Below are 7,378 nucleotides of genomic sequence, written 5' to 3' on the forward strand. Positions count from 1 at the left end.
AATTTTCTCTGCGATGAGAAAATAGCCTTCCATTTCATTTCTTCTGCTCAAGTGCAGCACCATACATTTTGTGGCAGTGTTTTATGTCTGCCACTTCTTTGCCCATTCTCCTCATCTTCCTCTGTCCTTTTGTAGACTTTCTACTTCCTCCAGATTTCCTGCACCTCCACCTATCTTCATCTAGACCACAAACCTGTCCGTATGATCATCAATTCCAGCATCCAAGTCATTAACACATAAAATAAGAGTATTAATCCATTAGTTGTACTGTATCCTGCAGTTCCGTTATATATTATGCTACCTCAATTGCAACTCTCTTATACGCTTATTTTATCCAGATTTTAATTTTATAACTTTTGAAATTATATTTACTATCTGTATTAAGTGTTTCAGCATTGCGTGAATAATTTCAAACCGTGCATATTCGATCCTCTGTCAATGTGTAATTCATCTGGTTGTCTCTGAGAGAGGTTAAATCTAAACAAACTCCAGTGAGCTTCACAGTCGCCCTGGATTATTGCGTAAAATAACAATTAATATCGCTATTACCATTATTCTTTCACTTGACTTTGCACAGATTGCTGTGTTGTACTCATTCAGTGTTTTGACTGTCCTGTTAGTGCGGTCCTTCATGGATGTTATTGTGTTTCTTGGATGCCCGCAGGAATGTCAATCTCATTGCTGCAAATGGTGATATATGCATATAGATATTCTGTGATGCAAAATTTACTTTCAGCTTTGAACTTTGAACTAATTGAGCCGAAGGCTATTTTCCATGCTGTACGACTTAAAATATCTGCATTGCAAAACAAGGAAGAGTGGCCTGTTAAACAACGGAAAGTGAATATAATGCAGTCGAGAATGATCAATCCGATATGCCCAAATCCAGAAAGGTGTTAAACACATATTACGGAGCTCTGCGGCAGATGTACACTTAAGAACGACAATGTAAAATGTCGTTTCAATATAGAGACCAACCATGTGTTTGAATGGCACCAATGTCATTCTGTCCAATAAACAGCCGCGGCTGAGAAGGTGACACAGACACTCTTCAACGAGGCCTCTTTCTCATCAAAATCTGCAGCTTGAATCCCATGTAACCCGTCCTTCTGCTCTCTGTTGTGACTAAAACAAAAGCTTTATTTTAATTGTGTCTTTCTCATACTCCCAAACAGACCACGCTTTGATCGCTGCAGTAAAATTACAGTGGTTACATTATAAAAAACAACACGTGAAAAACAGAGTATTTGTCGTGAGTGGGATTCGAACCCACGCCTCCAGTTGGAGATCAGAACACTCACGTTTACTAGGATGCGACTTACACGCTTTAAGTCTGGCGCCTTAGACCACTCGGCCACCCTGACCCCTCTGCAGTACTCTCTCCACATGCCAGATAAACAGCTGAATTTCGGAATAGTCTGAATGGCTGCTTTGATGAGAGGGTATACATACAAACACACTCGATATCCTGTGAATCTAAATGAAAATGGACGTGATGCATTTTCTCAGGTTGCCGAACATGTGCGGAATCAGAGCGTACAGCATCACAGCACTGGAATTGTGCTGCACCCCGTTCAGGCCATCCTCCAGAGAAAGGATGACGAGGATTCGGAGAGTGTGCAGAGGAACATCACCAAGATGCTACCTGAAATAGACGGTTTGTGCAATAACGAGAGTTTAGTCAATCTTGTTCTTTTTCTCTGGAGCATCGGAGGTGAGGGGGAATCCGACAGACGTTTCTTAGATTTTCAGGCATAGATATTGGTAGTGCATGGAAAAGTTATCTCCATTCCAGGGTTTACAAGTCTTTAAAAGATCCTCTCTGAGGGCATATATTTCAACTAAGAGGGGATCGTAACAAACACGATGTGCCAACACCCCATAACTTTATGTCGGCAAAACCAAGGAGTGATTGTTGTCTTCAGCGGAGCGAAAACCAGAGGTTCTTACGCCAGCTCTCTTTAGAGGATCAGAGGCGAGGCGCGTCAGTAACTTTAAATTGTTGGAATGACTTTATCCTTTGCTTTCTTAGGAGAATGCGGACATTCAGCATGAAATCAAAAACCATGATGAGCTTCTATAGATGTGTCGTAGAGAGTTTATTGTCTGTCTGCATTGAGACGTGGTACGGAAATACCGTACCTTTGAAGGAAAATCTTTAAAAAGTTTATTGAATTCTGCCCAGTCCATCACGGGAAAAGCACTGCCAAACATTAGGTACATCCACGTAAAACGCTGTCATAGAAAACCAGCATCCTCTGTCAGAGGTCGTCACCATCCTGTCATGCTCTTTTTTCGCTGCTGCCATTGGGTAGATGGTACAAGAGCCTCAGGACTCGCACCACCACGTTCAAGAACAGTTGTTACCCATCCGACACCGGACTTTTGATCAAAAGATGATAGTGTGCACTACATGCCCATCCATTGAATATTCCGACGACCAATCATTTCACTTTAGAAACTATATTGATCAGCTGAGTATGCCAGGAGGAGCTCAGCAGACCAGGCAGCATCTCTGGACAGACATAAGCAGTCGGCGTTTCGGGACGAGATCCTTCACCGTGAAATTGTTTCTGAATAAATCACTTACCCACAGTTCGGTGTCTGGTGATCTATTGTAATGTGATGAACAGTGTCAAAAACATAATCTTATCCTCCAACAGTTTTTCCAATCCACCTCAACAACCCAGGGTTTGTTTGCAGAAATAACATCGCCTCGAATGAATGCTTAAAGACAAATTATGTCAGGAGTGGGATTCGAACCCACGACCCCAGATGTAGACCAGAACACTCCTATTTGTCGGAAGGACTTTCATTCCTTGAGTCTGGCGCCTTAAACCACTCGGCCATCCTGACAACTTTTGATGTGTGCTGAGAACGGAATGAATGCCAGACTTGTAAGCAAAGTTATATACACACAATCACGCATATCGTCCTGTCAATCGGAAATGAAATCGAGATTGTTACAATTTTCTCAGGTTAGGCAAATTCTGTGGAAAGTGAAGCTGTAAAACAATTCCAAATCGAACACTCGTGAGACGCGTCTCGGCAAGAATTTGTGAAGGATGTTTGCTGAGATAGATGAGAATGCCTGGAAGACTCAATAATTTTACATTTAGTGAAGCAGAGAAATAAACGTTTATAGACACGACTGAATCTAAAAATTGAGTGGGAGTTGATCGCAACAATGTCAACAGAAACTGAACACAGTTTGTTCAGTTAAACCGGGCAACTCTGCATTACAGATGGACGTTGGTAAGTAGACTACAAGGACAATGATCTGATGATTGTGGAAGAAAGCGAAGATGTGACAAGGTTCACAAGAACATAAGACATCGTGCAGAAAGGCCGTTCGGTCTCTTGGGTTTGCTTCATCATTCCGTCATGGATGAGTTATTACAGTCAGAATGTTGTTCGGGCTTGTAGATCAATGTTTAATCTGACGGAGCGGAAACAGAAGCAGGGTGTTTTGGACGTTAGAGCACGGGCTTTCTGAGAGATGAGACGCTTTAGAGAACGTAATTCGCTCAGGTTCTCTGATCCAGTTTTAAATGTACCGAACACATTAAAATAAGGCAGGAACAAGCTCTGGACGCCACCGACTCAGTAAAAGGCTCCTCGCGAGATGTGGAAGACGGGTAGGCGTGCTGGAGTTGAATCTGGATGAACTCCGGTTCATTCAGAGCCACGGACATGATGGACCGGAACATATAGAGTGATAGGACAGCCAGGGTGCAGGGCACAGAAAACTGGGTGACAATCAGGAGGAAAAAGGTTTTAAAGACCCAGTGCAGATTATCTTTATGGCCATCACCGTCAGCAACACCTGGATGCCCTTTCTGGTTGGATGACCTGGACGGGGAAAGACATAGAGGTCGGATCTCTGGCACTGAGTATGGTCTGTGACTCAGACTGGTAAGGGAAGAACAGATTCCCGGATGGTATGTTGCCCCCCGTGTGCCAGGGTCAGGGACAATTTGGATTAAGTCTTGAACATTCTCCAGTAGGAGCGTGAGCCGGCAGGGGTTGGCTCCAGCTCGGTGCCAATGACATCGGTAGGAACAGTGACGAATTTCTGCAATGGAAATTCAGAGATTTAGGTGCTGAGGTGTAGGGCAGGATCTTCGGGGTTCTGACAGTGACTCGTGCCGCGTCCTTATCAGGCCAGTAAAGGAAATATGATGCAGATTAACACGTGGCTAATGGTCTGGTGCAGGAGGGAGGCCATACGATTTTTCGATCATTGATCTATCTTCCAGGGAACCTGAGACCCATTGATAAAGACGATTTGCACGTGAACTAGAAATGCTAATATCCTGCCGAGGGTTAGCTAGCGCTGCATGATTAAGTTTAAACTACATTTGTAGGGAGGTGGGAACAAGCGTGCCAGAACAGTTAGTGGAGAGATTGTACCGACATTTTGATAAGATCTCACACAACGGCAGGAAGGTAGGACTAGTGCTCTGCACTGCGTATGCTTCAGTCGCAGAAGTATCGGAGAATAAGTCGATGAACTCTGGGCTAGGATCAAAACCTGGAATCATGGTAACTTAGGCGTTAATGAGACTTGGTTGCAGAAGAGTCTGGTTTCTTTGTTTCAGAGTGATAGAGCGAGATGGACTAAAGCAGGAAAAGTAACGTTAATAATCAGCGAAAATGTCACGGCTGACTTCAGTCAGGACAGATGCAGAATTAAACTATTGTGGTTTTATGAGTGAAACTGAAAAAGAGGAAAGGTATGATCACGTTAATGGGGATAGTTTACTGACCACCCAATAGTCAATAGTATTTAGACGGCCAATGTTGAGGAGATATCGCTGTTTATTGCAAATCATTACGGTTGTTAGAGTAGGTGTTTTTAACATTCCGCACGTCGATTGTTAATTCCACACTTTTAAAGGACTATATGGGTAGGAGATCGTCCAATGTGTTCGGGATTTTTTTTTTAATTTGTGCGTTTACGAGTTGCCGAGAGCATGTGCGATACTTGATATACTATTATGAAATTAATGAGTCGGGGCAAGAAATAGAAGCTTGATTTAACGAACTCGTTGTAACTCGTGATCTCAATGGTTTCAATGTAAATATGTAAACGAGCTTCGTTCGTGCGTTGTGAATTTTCATTGGAGAAAGGTCAATTTTGACGGTATCAAAAACACAACAAGTGTCGATTGGGGACGGACGTTTTCTGGTAAGTGGGACGCGTTCAGAAATGAGCCAATTATCTGTACATGTACTCAGTGAATGACCACTCTCCTTCGGCTTGCACTGTTCCAAATCGACATTCTTTTACAAACACTAATACACAAAAATCATGCAAACATACAATTTGAGAAGCAGCCCAATAGTGTATATTATGGAGCTTGGTCCACACACCATAATCGGGAACAAATGGAGTTCTACACAATTGATAAATGATTACAAATATTGAATAAAACATGAATGTTCAAATGTAAACCAGGCTGGAGGCGTCACTGTGATTGCTAATTATGTTACCAATTATTCCTTACCGCCTTCCTATACACGGGTCTCAGTGTCGACTTATAATCCCATCCTTTGCCAAGACGCTCGCTGATGGGTTGAAGATCAGAGTGAGGATTCACCATCGGGATCACTAGAAGTGGAGGATAGTACGAAACTTCGGGAAAGTCCAAACAGAAGATGTTTGGCACAGTGATTGATTTGACCAGTTTTGGAATTGCTTCTCAATTTGCGTTCCTATTGACATTAATGGATCTGGTGTTGAAAGGGTGAACTGGATCACATTCCTTGGCATAAACATCACCGAGGATCTCAAGTCGTCTGTGCACGCCAGCTCTGTGGTGAAAAAGGCACAACAGCGCCTCCTTCACCTGAGACGTTTGAAAAAGTTTGGAATAGGTTTCCAAGTTCTAAGGTCTTTCCATAGTGGCACGATTGAGAGCATCCTGACTGGCTGCATCACTGCCAGGTATGCACACTGTACTTCGCTCCATGGCAGGACTCTAACATCCAGGCTCATCTGTACAGATGGAATTCCCTCTATTCCGGACGTAAACAAAGACAGGTGTGTAAATAGGGTTCTAAGGATCATAAGGGACCCGGGTCACGCTAACCACAAACTATTCCAGCTGCTACCATCCGGGAAACTGTACCACATTTTAAATGCAGAGAACAAAAGCTACGGGATATCTTCCACCAGGCCATCAGGCGGTTTAATTAATGCTGACGCAACTGTATTTCTATGTTCTAATGTCTATACTGGCGTACATAATTCTGCTTAGAAATTACGACAATTGCAAGTTGCTCATTTATACGAAGACGTATCGATTTTTTTTAACCTCATGTATATGAATGATGTCACTAATCAAGTCAATTTAATTCAAATAAACGATACAAAATAAAGAGGGAGTTAAAATAAAAGTGGATTTGTAATATTAATCATGGACTCTAACATCTGATGGGATTTGCCTGAGGATAGAGAGGCAGAGATGAGATTGCTGGGTCTAAACCAATGTATCAATACTCCGGATTGCAAAGGACACTGTGGGACAGGGGAATAGCTATATTGCTCCATCTTGCAGAACGGAAATCAGGATAAAGCGAGTAACTCCAGAGTGTGCGTTAATCGGCAGAGCTATAGAAGTCATAAGAGTTTTCAATTGTTCTAACAATACCACCATTTCCATCACTAAATCAATGGCAAATAATGTAAAAAAGAATAGATGCCAACACAGTCCCCTGTGAAACACTGCTGGACAACGCCTACCAGTCAGAAATCGCTCTATTTACCCGCCCCCCCCCAGTCATCAGCCACTGCTTTGTCCATGCTAGAACGTTCACTGTATTACCATGTAGCTTGTCAAGCAGCCTCATGTGTGGCACCTTCTCAAAAGCATTCGGAAGATCTCATTTATCTGGCTTGTTCCCCCTTGAAAGAATTCCATTAGATTTCTCAGGCAAGATTTTCCCTGGATGAAGCCATGCTGACTCCGGCCTAGTTTATCATGTGTCTCCAAGTACACTGAGATATCATCAGTAATAATTAACTCGGACATCTTCCAAACCCCTGTGGTCAAACAAAATGGCTTAGATTTTCCTTTCATCTGTGAAGAAGAGTGAAGTGACATTTACAATTTCCCAGTCTTCCGGAAACATTGCAGACGGAGTGGTTGTTGCAAGATCATTTATAATACTTCAACCATGTCTTCAGCCAACTCTTTCACAACTATGGCGTGTATACCGTATGGTCCATCTGATCTACTTCATATATTTGAGTTACTCACTAACCTTCTCTCCCGTCATGGTAACTTCACACACCTCATACCCATGACACCTCAAATTTCCAACACACTGCTAGTGTCTTCCACAGCGAAGACTGATGCAAAAGATTTATTTA

General features: G+C 42.7%; 2 non-coding genes across 2 annotated transcripts; both read right to left on the bottom strand.

The window, feature by feature from the left end:
* Positions 1-1,248: 1,248 nt before the first annotated feature.
* On the bottom strand, positions 1,249-1,364 carry trnal-uaa (transfer RNA leucine (anticodon UAA)). Its single transcript has 2 exons — positions 1,327-1,364; positions 1,249-1,283 (listed from the first exon to the last, which is right to left on the bottom strand). It is a non-coding gene; the product is annotated as a tRNA-Leu (tRNA).
* Positions 1,365-2,742: 1,378 nt separating this feature from the next.
* trnal-caa (transfer RNA leucine (anticodon CAA)) lies at positions 2,743-2,856 on the bottom strand. The gene is made up of 2 exons: positions 2,819-2,856; positions 2,743-2,777 (listed from the first exon to the last, which is right to left on the bottom strand). It is a non-coding gene; the product is annotated as a tRNA-Leu (tRNA).
* Positions 2,857-7,378: the final 4,522 nt, after the last annotated feature.

Source organism: Hypanus sabinus, unplaced genomic scaffold (assembly GCF_030144855.1).
Source record: "Hypanus sabinus isolate sHypSab1 unplaced genomic scaffold, sHypSab1.hap1 scaffold_532, whole genome shotgun sequence".
Classification (NCBI taxonomy): Eukaryota; Metazoa; Chordata; class Chondrichthyes; order Myliobatiformes; family Dasyatidae; genus Hypanus; species Hypanus sabinus.